Source organism: Pollicipes pollicipes, unplaced genomic scaffold (assembly GCF_011947565.3).
Source record: "Pollicipes pollicipes isolate AB1234 unplaced genomic scaffold, Ppol_2.1 Scaffold_5724;HRSCAF=6776_pilon_pilon_pilon, whole genome shotgun sequence".
NCBI classification, from domain to species: Eukaryota; Metazoa; Arthropoda; class Thecostraca; order Pollicipedomorpha; family Pollicipedidae; genus Pollicipes; species Pollicipes pollicipes.
Genome location: NW_023596746.1, coordinates 17,193,136 through 17,207,587, shown reverse-complemented (window position 1 = coordinate 17,207,587; position 14,452 = coordinate 17,193,136).

Here is a 14,452-nt window from a genome sequence, read left to right as displayed (position 1 = left end):
AATAATATATTGATACGAATTTTTCGGCAACCTAAAAACTTCCCACACGCGGTATGAACTATTCAGGCAGGTGCATATAAAGTGCAGAAGTTAACATGCGATACGAACCTGAGGGTATGTTCGATATATGGTGAGCTGTCACGTAGTAAATCGGAAGGTGTCAGGGGCGGCGCCGCCGGGCCAAAATGCGTCAGACGCTTGAAGCGTAGTATGGGGCAGCATACGAGCACATGCTCTACTGTGAGCGTGGTGTTGCAGTGGCGACATCGTGGTAGTTCGTCGTGACATAGTAAGCATCGATTGTAGCATAAGTATGGCCAATCCGCGAGCGACACAGGATTGCTTCCTCCCGTCTGGACTTTCGATAGGATGACTGTCATTCCTGAACAATCGGCTTAATGCTTTTCAGTTTACTGGTGCCCATCACATCCCATGTGCTCTGCCATTCCCCGCGCAAAAAGGCCAGAGATGGCCGAGTGTAGCGGGTATCGGAAACACTCTGCGACAGGGACGACGAGTAGCACGCTTTGCAGCAGAGTCAGCCAGCTTATTTCCCGCAATGCCAACGTGGCTCGGAATCCAACAAAGTACTATGGTCTTGCCGGCCCGTTACAGAAAGTGGAGACGCAGTAAAATATCCTGCATGAGGGGATTTACCGGATTAAAACACCTTAATGCCGAAAGGGCACTTAGGGAACCCGACGAAATCACGTGCAGTCTGTCTTCGCCCACCTCTATAAAGCAAAGCGCCTTGATGATGGCCACAAACTCTGCAGTATACACGGACGCATGGGCTGGCAGTGTAAATGATCGCGCATCGGGACCACACACAAAAGCGGAACCAACACCCGTATCCGTTTTCGAGCCGTCTGTATACGTAATTGTGAACCCCCGATATGTTCCGATATGCCTCAGAGCTGTTGATCTGGCAACTTACGGAATCATATCTTGCTTCCGAACATCCGACAATGAGACGTCGACACATGGCGATACCATCACCCACGGAGCGGTCGGCAGGCTACGTGGGCGTGCCACACCCCGAAAACTTAAGCCACTCTCACGAAGAGCATTACGAACACGCGCACAGAACGGCGCCACACGTGTTGTTTGTTCGGACTGAAAAACATTAGATGTGTGGCGTGAAAACACAGCGTCATGTGTTGGGTGGTTCGAAAATTGCGCGAGCTTACAAGCGTACCGCATCCCCAACAACTGCCTTCGGGTAGCCAGCGAAGTTTCGTTGGCTTCCACAAGCAAACTGGCTGTCGGAGACGCACGGAATACACCAGTAATGATTCTCAACGCAGCATAGTGGACCGCATTCAATGTACGTTTTACGGACTCAGAGGCGCCATCATATACAAAACACGCATAGTCCAGCTTGGAGCGTATCAGTGAACGGTATAACAACAAAAGTGTTTTCCGATCTACTCCGTAGGATGTTCGTGCCACGTATTGCAATATGTTCAGTGTCTTAAAACACTTGTCACGCAGAATGACAAGATGCTCCTTGTAGGTCAAACGCTTATAAAAACGTAATCCCAAAAACCGTGCCGCCGTATTGCAGGGATCGACTGTCCATAAAGCTTAAGCACCATGTCGGAACACTGACGCCGGCGTCGACAAAAGTGGACGGAGACTGTCTTCGAGGTCGAAAACCGTAACCCCTTGAGCATGCTCCGTCTTTCTAAGCGAGCCACAGCCAGCTGCAACTGGCGCGACATGGACGCTGCCGTGGCAGACTGCACCAGATGGCGAGGTCATCAACAAAAAGCGAGCGACCAATCGCCTGGGGAAGACTGTCCTAAGCATCATTTATCATGACGGCAAACAACGCAACACTTAGAACACTGCCCTGGGGTATGCCGTTCTCTAGGGTGTATCTTTTCGAGCATACGGAACCAACACGAACGCGGAAGAAACGGTCAGCAACGAAGTTCGCAAGAAAGGTACCCATAGCTCCGCGTATGCCATACTGGAACAGTTTCCTTAAGATGTCATATCGCCAGGTGGTGTCGTGAGCCCTTTCAATATCGAAGAACACAGCTCCTACGTGTCGCCTTTCCATAAAAGAAACGCGCACAGTTGAGTTCAAGGCTAAAAGATGATCAATGGTGCTACGGATTTTCCTGAAACCGCACTGCACACTGCGCGCTTCCGCGTTCGAGAAGATATTGTTGCTTTCTAGAAAACAAGACAATCGTGTCTGAACCATCCTCTACAGGACTTTGCACATAGAGGAGGTCAGCGCAATTGGACGGTAGTGAGATGGATTGTTCGCATTCTTGCCGAGTTTCAGCAACGAAACTGTTAGCGACTCCCGCCAAGACGTGGGCAACTCTCCTGTCTCCCACAACTGGCTGAATACCACCAACATTTTGTGTTGTGTTGCTCTTGGTGGAAGTCGCCGGTGCATATCGTTATGAATGAAATCCGGGCCTTCCGCCACGCTGCGCAGAGAGTTAATGGCAGACATCAATTCAAACATTGCGAAAGGTTTGTTATATGAAAACTCTTCGGCTGTATGAAAGTTTATCTGGGCTGCTTCGCAATGAGCACGATGGCGTATGAAATCAGGATCGGCAGTTGTCCGCCCGCAACGCTCCGCGAACGCACGAGCCATTTCGTTCGCCACTTTAGATGGGTCCAGTATGTCCCGGCCACTCATGTGAAGAACGGAGTGTGGCACTGAGGAGTGCTGGCCTGCTAAACGCTTCACCCGCGCCCAAACCACCGAAGCCGGCGTTTGGCAATTAAGCTGGCCCAAATATAAACGGCAAGACGTGAGCTTGGCCTCCAAGATAGTACGTCGGGCTGCCGCCCGAGCTCGTCGAAATGCCATTAAGTTGTCCGAAGTGCTGTGCCGATCGAAGTCCCGCAGGGATTTTTTACGCGCACGTATAGCGTCGCGGCACTGGTCCGTCCACCACGGAACAGGGGGACGACGTGGGGCACCGGATGTACGTGGTATGCTTTCTTCTGTCGATCGTTAGATTGTGGAGGTAAGTTCCTCTATCGATGCGGGCACATCCGCCGAAACGGAAGCCAACCTGGTTTTCACCCGTGCCTGAAATATATCCCAGTTAGCCTTTCTAAGATTCCACCGTTGTGGCCTGGAACCGAGAGCCGCTCCGTTCTGGTAGCGCAACCAGATGGGGCAGTAATTACTACCTCACTACCAAAGGAGTCGTTGTCAACGGACCATGTCAGGTATACTGCCAGTTGGGGGCTTGCAAAACTCAAGTCCAGCGGCGGTGCCTGACCTGACGGCAGCGTCATATGAGTTCGGGTCCCGGTGTTGAAAAGACAGAGAGACTCATCATGAAAAAAAGTTTCGCAATGCCTGCCGCGAGTGTTGGTCTGGGCGCAGTCCTAAAATGTGTGGTGAGCATCGAAGTCACCCGGCAAAAGAATAGGCGGGGGAGCTCGGCCACCAGAAATCTCATTTCTGCCGTCGGAAATGGAGTACCAGGAGGTAAGTAAAGCGAGCAGACGGTTATTGCGTGACGCCCGAAAAGTACCTTAGCTGCAACAGCTTGCAGATCGGAGCGTAAGACGACGCGTTGGACGGAGACACTGTGGTGCACAGCCAAAAGAAATCCGCCGTGTGCAATTGGATCAGCTGGCATATCTCGACGCATTACGGTGTAGCTCGGGATACTAAAATGAGAGCCAAGTACCAGTTTGATCTCCTGCAGGCAGGCGATGGCCGGATAGCGCTGATTCAGAATGACTCTGAGATCGTATAAACTAGTTCCCACGCCCCTGCAATTCCACTGTAAGATATTTGTCATAAAGCTAAGAACCGAGGGTGACCATTACACACCTAGCTCACCAGCACGGCGCGCAGAATATCGCAGTCAAGACGTCTGCAAGGGGTCGTACTAAAAAAGGGGTCAAAGTCACAATTTAAGACAAGAAACGGTTCAAAAGACCTGGGATGCGCCTGTTGTAGGACCGGACATCTCGGTCTGAGAGTTACGGCTCGATTCCGTAGGGCGGTGCTCCACTCTGGGCCGAATCCTTGGGGTTCCTCCGTCGGATGGAGAAGCAGGACCGGCTGGGGGCGCTTTGTGCAAGCGTAACCAATCCTGGGTGGTGGAGGGGAAGGACCCATGAATGGGGCCCTGCCAGACATCTGAGGACCAGCGGGAGGCTCAACTGGTTTTCTGGGCGATGGAGCACCGCTGCGGGGGACGGACTCCTTGCCTGTCCCAGACACACGGTTTGCCGCTTTTGCCCGTTCTTGTTCGGCCAGGCGTACCCGCTTGGCATCGCGGGCGCGCCTGTCCGCCTCGTGCCGCTCCAACATTTCTATCGCCAGCCCGCATGCGTTCGCTAGTGGCGTCGGAGGTGACGAGGGCAGCGGAGCAAACGAAGCGCAGGCGGACGAGTGTGGCGAGGAAACCGACGCGGAGGCCGGTGGAGCCCGCGCGCCACGGCCACGCCGGACCACCGTCCACCCCTCCTCTCCGGCAGGAGACAACGGCGCCGGGGGAGTCGGCAACACGGAGGGTGCCGACCGGCCAGGCGCCGGGGATGGAGCAGAGGACTTAGTCCGGACGCCAACATCCGCCACAGAGTGGTCGGCCGGCGATGAAGGAGTTCAAACTGCCGGCTGGGTTTCCAGTGTACGTGCTGAAGGTACAACAATTGAAGGTTTTTCCGGAATGGTTTCTGAATGGCGCGGCGTAGCCACGCCAAATTTTGCACTGCAGGCAGTTAAATAGCAGATCGTTTTATATTAAAAAATTTAGCTGCACCTCGTGAGGTAGCTGACCTATGTCGGGTCAAAGTAAGGCCCTGGATTCCGTGAATCCAATTTCTAGGAAACATTAAATCTGATGCGACAACGAAGGGTTAAACGAATCATTACATCTCAGAGATGCTTTCTTAGGCAGCGCAACAAATTGATGAACAAATGTCATTGACCTAAGTTCAGTCATGAGGGTCAGACCAGGGCCAAAACCAGCCTGTTTTTTAAAACCGTAGGGATTGCTGTATGTGGTAGTTTCTGGTGCTCATTTCGAGTTAATCGAAAACAGGATCCGCATTGTGCATCTTCCATGGACATCTCAAAGGTAAAAAGATGTCACTAACGTAAAATGATTCATATCGACATTTTGTTTTAGGAACATACTGCCTAGCATAACCTTTGTCGTTTATTGAAATGCAACTCAAAACAGTCTTGTATGGTTGTGGTCACCACGAACTTCAAAAGGTCAAACAAGGTCACTGACCTTGAATGAGCATGTGACCTATTGCTTAATGCAGGTGTCTAGTTCTGTGGACACCTTGGAGACCAATCTGGAATTTGACCTTGTTTGACCTTATTTGAACCGAAGGTCATGATCTAGGAACCTTAAACTTTGACCGAAGCGATTTCAGGCACAGGCCAACACACCCTAAGAAGTTGGCGTTTCTAGCTCTCTTAGTACCTGAGATCTCAGGGGATCAAATTGCCCCCCCCCCCTCACCCGAGCGAAGGGCACCCAACCGGCCACCCGGGTGCGTGTTAACGTTCCCATACTGAAATTATCCTGGAGGGCCCACCGTTCGGTACTGGAGACGCTGACTGGAACATGACTCTTCCATTGGCTCAATGTGAGCAATCATCGTGAGCTCTCATGTCTCCTTTCATTGTCAGAGGCCCCGACCAACGCAGGAGGCATCTCTCATTTAGGATCCCGCCGCCGTCCCTGTTGAGCAAATCTTTCTCCAATGGACTCGAGGCCCCCTGTTGACGCAGATTATGTTAAGGACTGTGGGCCCGTGAACGACATAGCATTATATAACGATATAGCATTGTTGCAGGGACCCAACCAACATCAGTCGCTAATCCGGTCATGTCTCTGCTTGGGAAATGGGCCCCAAAGGCTCAGACAGATACGGAGCCGTTTGTTCAGTGTTGGTGATCTCTGGCCGAAACAGAGAAATGCTCTTTCTCCGGGGTCTCCAATCGGTAAAATCGGTACAATCTAACTGACATTTGAGATCACGACTCTACGGATGGGGGCAGGGGCGCAGCCAGATCCTTGGCAACGGGAGGAGGACACAGGGTTGGCAAAGAGCGCCCTGAAGTATAAAGGGCCCCAAAAATCGCCGGATACGGCTATTTGTCATTGAGGACATGTTCGTAATATGTCACATTTTTATTGCCAGTAACTGGAATATAGGCCAGCCGCTACCGCGTGATCAGTTCTCCCTTAAGTTTTTATCAAATAAACTACCAAAGTCATGCGTTAAATCACTGCATGAAATAAATCATCAGTACTATTCATTGTACACTGGCCCATTGGATTCTTTTTAAACCGATAGAACTCAGATATTTTGTCAGAATTTTTGTCTCGGCTGTTCAGAGATAGCAAAAGTTCAGCGAAGGTAGATTGAAAATAGAAACAATTTGATTTAACATGGCCAAGCCATGTTCGTCTGGACACGTTCAATATTCAGTTAAAATTGATTCGTGGTACAACTTATTTTACGTAATTTCGTGATTGCGCGCTCGCATATCTTCGCGTATCTCGACGGTGGGCGTTGCAGTCTCCTTGTGTTGCGCAGCGCCGGCCCCGCTGCTAACATTAGGCCATGGCCAACAGGTGAACGGAAATGGTGACGCATCTCAAAGAAGTGCCTTTGAACGCATGCTGAGACAACATCATGCATTTAGAGATGTTCCGGGCGCGTATTTCACCTGTGCGGCTTTTAGATTGATGATAATAACGTCTTAAGTTTTCCGTGTTGCTGTGACTGTTGATCTGCCCAGAAGACAATCTCAGAGTTGTAAGAAAAAAATTGCCAAGTGAAATCCTTGAACTCTGCTAACTGATTTTGAAGGACATTAAGAAACATTGTTTTTCGACAGTCATTGCTTCGCACTCTGCGCCGCCCCTAGCTTACTTGCAGTGGACAACGCCGTTGGGTTTTACGAAACCTGCAACCTAAGCCGTCGCTATCCTTGCTCCTCGAGATTACGAGCGCATCAGTGAGGCTTAATGATTCACTCCGCTTATGGCTGAATGTGGCGTAGCCAGCCTCTCACCCTGGCGAGAAGGGCGGACACCACGGGGAATCGAACCCAGTACCCGCGCAGTGGTTAACGCAGACGCGTTAAACACTGCACTATCGGCACCGCCACGCGGCTTCAAATCTTTTGACGGTATTCGTTTCCCTAGTCGATTATGTAAAGTAATGAACGCTCTTAGGGAAGCATCGGATGGCCTTGTGCGTTTTAAACTCATTTCGACTCACTATATTCAATAAAATGAGACCTCTTCTTCCCGGTAAAGGGGTCCCTTGAGTATAACACTACGGGACACATTGATGTTCCCGGTCAAGGGCTGAAGGGGCATTCTGTCCCACCACGGTGCGGTTTCCGGTCGTTATTTTGGCAACATGGGGCAGCATCCCCTGGCAGATCCAGAGGCCCTTAGTGGGATACATCACAACCGCATTGGTCCGCTCCCTGAGGCGGAGGCGTCTTGACCCGCGCGCTTGACTCCGGATCGATGCATGAACCATTAACCATTTACCACGCCATTAACGCAACAACATCCATGCTCGTTGCGGATGGTCAAATAATTGGCACATAGACTCCAGCTGCGCTTAATGGGTCCATGCGGGAACAGTGTTGGAGGGCCCATCGTTTGGTACTGGGATTTCCCTTAATTGTCGGACGGCCCCGACCAACGGAAGAGACCCTCTGCCATTCGGGCTTCCGTCCCCGTCCACGTTGAACGATTCGAGACCCCTTATTGACTCAGAATGACCATAGTGCCCTGTTACGCACTGTGAGCCCCTGAACGATACAGGAGCCCGACCAGTATAAATTGCGGGTCCGGCCTTGTCCCTGCTTGGAAAATGGGCCCCAGAGCTCAGACCCACATGAAGCCTACTGTTCGTTGTTCGTGATCTCTAGCCGAAGTAGAGGAATGCTCTGTCTCAGTGGTCCCTATTGGTGCAAGAGATCATCTGACATTTGAGGTCACGGCCCGTGACCTACAGCCAGCCCTTCGCAACCTTCAGCCATACCATCGGAATCTTGATCTTTGGTCCCGAGAGGCCCTTCGGCCTCTCGTCGGATCCCTCTAACACCGCTCCGTCTTGAGGTCACTTGCCGCCACAGGACCCCTGTTCGGCACTGTGACTCCTAAGCGACACAGGAGCCCCTCATTGTGTCAGGGACCCCGAACATTGAAAATTGCGGACCTGGCCTCGTTTCTGCTAGCGAAATCGATCTCGAGGGCTCAGACGGGCATGACGCCGAATGTTCGGTGTTCCTGGTCTCTGACCGACTTAGGCACTCGCATTGTTTCAGGAGTTCCCCAAACGGTGCAAGAGGACTTCTGACTGGTATTTCAGGTGACGACCGTACGGACCACGAATTTTCTTGTGACCTACAGCTAGTCCTTCGGGCCCTTGTGTCCTCCAATCGGGCCTTTGATCGTTGGTTCCGGTGGCCGCCTGGGCCCCTCTTCGAGCCTCATCAAACATTGCCCTTGGTCGCCTCGGGCTCCTTGCAAGCCGGCCTTATAGCTGGTTGAGAAGTGGGTCCTCAGGCCCATCCCGACACGGAACCGACTATGTGGTAAGGTGGTACCTGACCGACATAGAGGCCCATATCGGCTCAGGGGGCCCCTATCGGCGCAAATAGCCCTCTGGCCGCTATTTGACAGGCCATCGTCGCAGGTCGGGGCCCTTGAATAAGATTCCGGCTAGCCCTCTACGTCTTTAGGTCCTTCAATCGGGCCCTTGATCGTCGGACCCGGTGGGCCCTCTAGGCTCTTCTTGCATTTTCGAGCACTGCTTTTGGTCGACTCGAGGCCCCTTGACAAGACCCTGTTAGGCACTGTGGGCTCCAAGCAATGTAGATCGCTGGCCACAGCTTTGCCTGCCTGGAAAATAGGCCTTTAGGCCATGCCGGCACCGAGCAGGCTGTGCGTTGCTGGTGATGTCTGACCAAAATATAGGCCCTTATCGACTCAATAGGCCCTTCATTAGCGCACAGAGCCTTATGGCTCGCATTGGGGTGCCCTGCTAGCCGGGACCCCTGGGTGAGACCTTCGGCTGGTCTTTCGGGCTCTCTATGCCCTCAAATCAGGCCCTTAATCGTAGGTTCCGAGGGGCCCTAAGGGCCCCTCGGAACCTAAGAAGAACACTTACCCCCTGTGCCTCCCCTCCCCAAACCTGCGCTACAAGGCGTGGTCATTAATGTGATCTAGAGGCAGCCCTTTGTGCCGTTCAGCCTTCCCTTTGGGCACCTAGTCTCAAGAACCCTTTGACCCCTGTTCGGGCCCCCTCAAACACCGCCCTGGCTGACTTGAGCCACTTGCCGCCGCACCACTCCTGTTCGGCACTGGCTCCTGACCGACACAGGAGCACCTCATTGTGTCAGGGACCCAGAATATTGCAAATCGAGGGCCCAAACCCGTTCCCGCTTGGAAATGGGTCTCACAGACTCGAACGGACAAGGAACCGACTGTTTGGTTCCGTGTCGAGGCCCTGCGTAATAGGGGTAGAAAACCACAATAAGGGGGCCCTAATAAAAACCCTGACTGACACTGCCCTTCTCTGACATGGAAGCACTCTGAAGCCCGAGCCCAATCGGGCCCCTGATCTGGACAGGGGTTTACCAGGTGTGTTTGTCGGGCAGGGGTAAAGCAGTACAGCACCATGCACCTTGAGTGCCCCACAGCGCGTATGATGCGCTTGCCTAGATGTCATGACCGGTTGCCCGGTGTCATCGGGTAGACTTGCCAAACGGGAAAGTGTATCAGTTCCACAGAATCAAAAAGAAAAAAGGAAATAAAAGAAGGCTATCGCCTCCCATCATTGAAAGCAACTTTTGAGCCACAAGATAGTTGGTAGCATTTTTCGAAATGCATTAATCAGTTAATTTTTAGTTTACTCCAAACGGCTTGCAGAGCTGACTGTTTGAGACAACCGCTTCACCAATTTTGTCAGGAAATGTTGCCTGCAACCCTCCGGGAAACCGTTTACGCGTTATCAAATGCTCGGATACGGTCACACCGTATAATCGTGAATACTTTTTGGCCCCTGCCTACGCGTATCTTCCAGGTCAAAGAATCACCTGCCTCAGGATTCCAATCCCCGGTAACTCCCTCACGGTTGCGTGGGGAGAGTGTAAATACAAATATATGGGATAATATGCCTCAATGATGGACCACCAAATCGCAAACTTTCAACAAGTGAGAACCACATGATCGACGCTTAAGGAGTTAGTGTCAATAGCTCTGACCTATGAGGCGAAAGCTTAATGAACAGGATTGCTTATATTATTGAACATCAAGCATCAAATGACAATCGAAAGCGTTGTGTGCACGGCTAAGTCAGCCTCTCTTTAGGGCATGTGAAGAAATTCCGCACATATACATGTGTGGACATATATAAGCCAGGTCAAAGAATCAGCTGTCTAAGTATTCCAATCCCCGGTAACTCCCACACGGTTGAATGTGATGATGGACCACCAAATCGCAAACTTCCAACAAATGAGAACCACATGATCGACGTTTAAGAAGTTAGTGTCAATAGCTCTGACCTATGAGGCGAAAGCCCAATGAACAGGATTACTTACATTATTGAATATCAAGCATGAAATGACAATCGAAAGCGTTGTGTACACGGTTTAGTCAGCCTCTCTTTAGGGCACGTAAATAAATGCACATATATACACACACATATATACACACACGCGCACGCAACGCACACGCACACGCACACACACACGCACATGCATATATATATATATATATATATATATATATATATATATATATATATATATATATATATATACATATATATATATATATATATATATATATATATATATATATATATATATATATGCATGTGTGTGTGTGTGTGTGTGTGCGTTGCGTGTGCGTGTGCGTGTGCGTGTGCGTGTGCGTGTGCGTGTGCGTGTGCGTGTGCGTGTGCGTGTGCGTGTGCGTGTGCGTGTGCGTGTGCGTGTGCGTGTGCGTTGCGTGCGTGCGTGCGTGCGTGCGTGCGTGCGTGCGTGCGTGCGTGCGTGCGTGCGTGCGTGCGTGCGTGCGTGCGTGCGTGTGTGTGTGTGTGTGTGTGTGTGTGTGTGTGTGTGTGTGTGTGTGTGTGTGTGTGTGTGTGTGTGTGTATTCGCCAGACAAATGGGATAGTAATAGTAATTACAGAAGGTGCCCGCAGCAAGGCCTGTCAAATCTGTTAACTACTACCTATACAGTCTGTACAGACGCTTACGATGCGTCTGTCTGTCCATCCCCCTTTTCGTTGCGTTGTGCCCGGGCCGAATGGTGCGTTGCCGAATGGTTGAACACGGCGCGCAGGCGCACGCGGTGGTTTTCCACAGGTAGCTTGCGATTCACTGCGCCCCGCGTCCGGGTTCGGGCGTGCCATGTGGAGGATTCGTTTGAGTCCCATTGGTTTTGCAGCGGTCGCGTGAAAATGTAACCCACGACAAAGCCGACGAGCGGACATAACAAACATCGTCCACATCCCGGCAACCAGTGGTCAGAGCGACAACACATTGGCTCGTCTTGATACGGGATTGATCGGTGAATCGCGTGGTGCCAGATATGCGGACTCTCCGCACTGGACTGGACTCTCCGTTCACCACTACGAGTGATGTATTTTGATTTGCCTTGCCTTTTCCAACATGAGCGTTTGTAATATTTGCACCACACTGATTTGTCAAAATGTTTGAGCATATAAATGCAACAAAAGCTTGGAGCACTGTACAGACAAAAAAACGAGAACATGAATCAATTATCCCACAAATTCAACGAAACGTTGTGCTATAGCTTTCATTTCTCCCCAGGACGTTGACAACAGTGGCTCCTTTGCGAGGTCTACTTTGGCCCCAGAAAATGGGAGCATCACATAATCCCAACTGGCGCATTGCTTCAAATTTTAACGAATGCGCTTCTCGGTAACAGACTCTTATCGCCCGCTGGGCCACTCACAAACGTTCTTTCATTCGCCCCAGTAGAGGTGTCATGGCGGTGGTCATGAGGACGGCGATCGTGACGCAGGGAAGAACTGCTGTTGCAAAGCGTTGGCAGCGTGATTTGGACTCGGGGAATAATAAAAATAGATGTATTTATTACGTATTGACAGTGCTGCATTGGCATTACCCAGTGTTGCCATTAGACGCAATTAGTCTTAAGGTTTCACTAGAGCATGTTTTTGAAATATGCCCCAAAGGTGAGCCACTTATTTCAAGTAAAAATAACGAAACGTGCACGTGCCAAAATAGTTATTCAGCTTGAGCTCATTCATTCGTTACGGCGAAAATGGCGAGTCACAGTGACAGTCGAATGCATTGCCCGAACCTATTGCTTTGAGAAATACCGGAGGAGCCACAAATTTGAATTAAGAATAATTTGCAATGGGTGCAATGCGACGACCCAGGAAATGCATTGTGACAAAACAACACCGCGATGTCTTGATGAGGTGTGTTTTGGAGTCGCAGGATCGTCTTAGTAAGCAGATCATAAGTTAAGCACGTGAAGATGCATCAAATGATGCACCAAATGATGCTTCAGATGATGCTTTTAGCACTTGTGTGTGCTTCATCATCCTCATATTATCATAGTGCTTCATCATCTTCGGCGCATGACTGTGATGTGCAGTTGGCAAGCGCAATGACAGCGTTTATCTCAAGTTTGCATTACTGCCATACCCATGACATAACTACTGCTTCTTCAAACAGATAAATTGAAGTTCTTCAGGTCTTTGCAGCAACCATCTCGCAGTACGCGAACGCGTATGAAGAGCGCGGGAGGGGGGGGGGGGGGAGTGGGGCGAGCGGTCACCGACCGATTCCCGTCACGGCTGCAAGCGATTCACCCCATGTTGCTGCACCAAAAACTGGCTTACAGATAAAGGTTTTTTCCCATGATCCCATACGTCTTTCATAGTCAGCACATCACACCCCCGTCCTTTCTGGCATCCCGGCAGCCATAGGATCGGCCAGGAAATGATATGAATGATGAACGTATCCCGAAATAATGCAAACACAGATCGTAGATGGACGCAACAGCTCTTTACATGCGCTTTTAAGGACTCAGCTCCGTCGCTTAGCTAAGGAAGTCCATAAGCATGTGCAACGACTCAAGTTTTAGTCAGATTAGATTGCGCGTAAATCTTTTGTCAGTTTGAACATGGCAAGGAGCATTCGAAGTTTCAGAATGTGTTTCAGCCAAAAAATCCGCGACCAACACCTACCTCTTGTAAAGCATTCGGCAGACTCCAGGCTGATGATAACTTTCGTGCACTAAGGAACATGGATTCGAATTGTGAATTTCATCCACCATCCTAACCATCCTGACTATCCTGAGCCCAGGCTATGTTTTGGCATGTGAACTGTTCATGCAGATGCCTTCCCAGTGACCCAAAATTTCTACCCGCTCGTGGAATTTCGCCTCCCCAATGAAGAAAATGTTGAAACGGACAACTAATTTTAGAAAACTGTGTAGTATCATTTACGGAATGGCAGAGATAATTCATCTGAGTTGTGCACCATTATGCAACAGTTGCAGGCGTGTCTTACATAGCAGCCAGAATATTTATATATCTCCAGGATGTGCCGTGAATTAGAAGCATGCAAAGTCTTCCGTCCCTACGCCGCCGCCGCCCCATCCCCCATCGATTGTCGAGCTTGCCTCCCAATTAGAGCTCCTTAAATACCCTGGGCCTGGCCCCCACTTTTTGAGAAGTTCCCACGCCTATAGTGTTGACAAGTGCATGGCGTTAAACGGATCATCTGTCAGGCCTTTGAGCCGGAGCTGACCATTTAGACTGCGTGTGTGGACCTCACTTCACGGAAGAGGGCCGCAGCCAGGTTAATCGCGGCTGTGTGAAGTATCGCTGCTGGAGCAAGGCTTTAGTTGTTACGACAGACACATTACTACGGTGTTCTACATTGTATTCGGTCGACATAACCTGCATATCAAAACGAAGATGGTTCTCGGCACTGTAAAAAGAATACTCAGTCAATATCAATCCTACATGGGAGGAAACACAGCAAATACCAGTACCATAACCAAAGGCAGCAGAACATTGGCACCTGACCAGACCCTTTCAGAGGATCTCTGGGCGGGCGCACTTCATGAATGATCAATGGGGAACTACCCATGCATATGCGAGGTGAAAAATGTGCCAGCTGTAATACACCATTTACTCAAGTTAGGCATCGATCAACACAATCCAGCGAGCAGCGCAGAGCCATCACTAGCCCCAAACGTCACCGACAAGGCTGCAGCACACACCTACGCACAACCCTGGCTGCAGTCGCACGACCGTCGACCGGCGGCGGTCAGGGCGGCGGTCAGGGCGGCCGGGCACCGCGGCCTCTGCCCAGCACCCACTGTCTGCGGATGTGCAGCAGGTGGTCGATGGGCGTGAGGTCGGCGTCGCGCTGCTCCAGGTAGGCGAG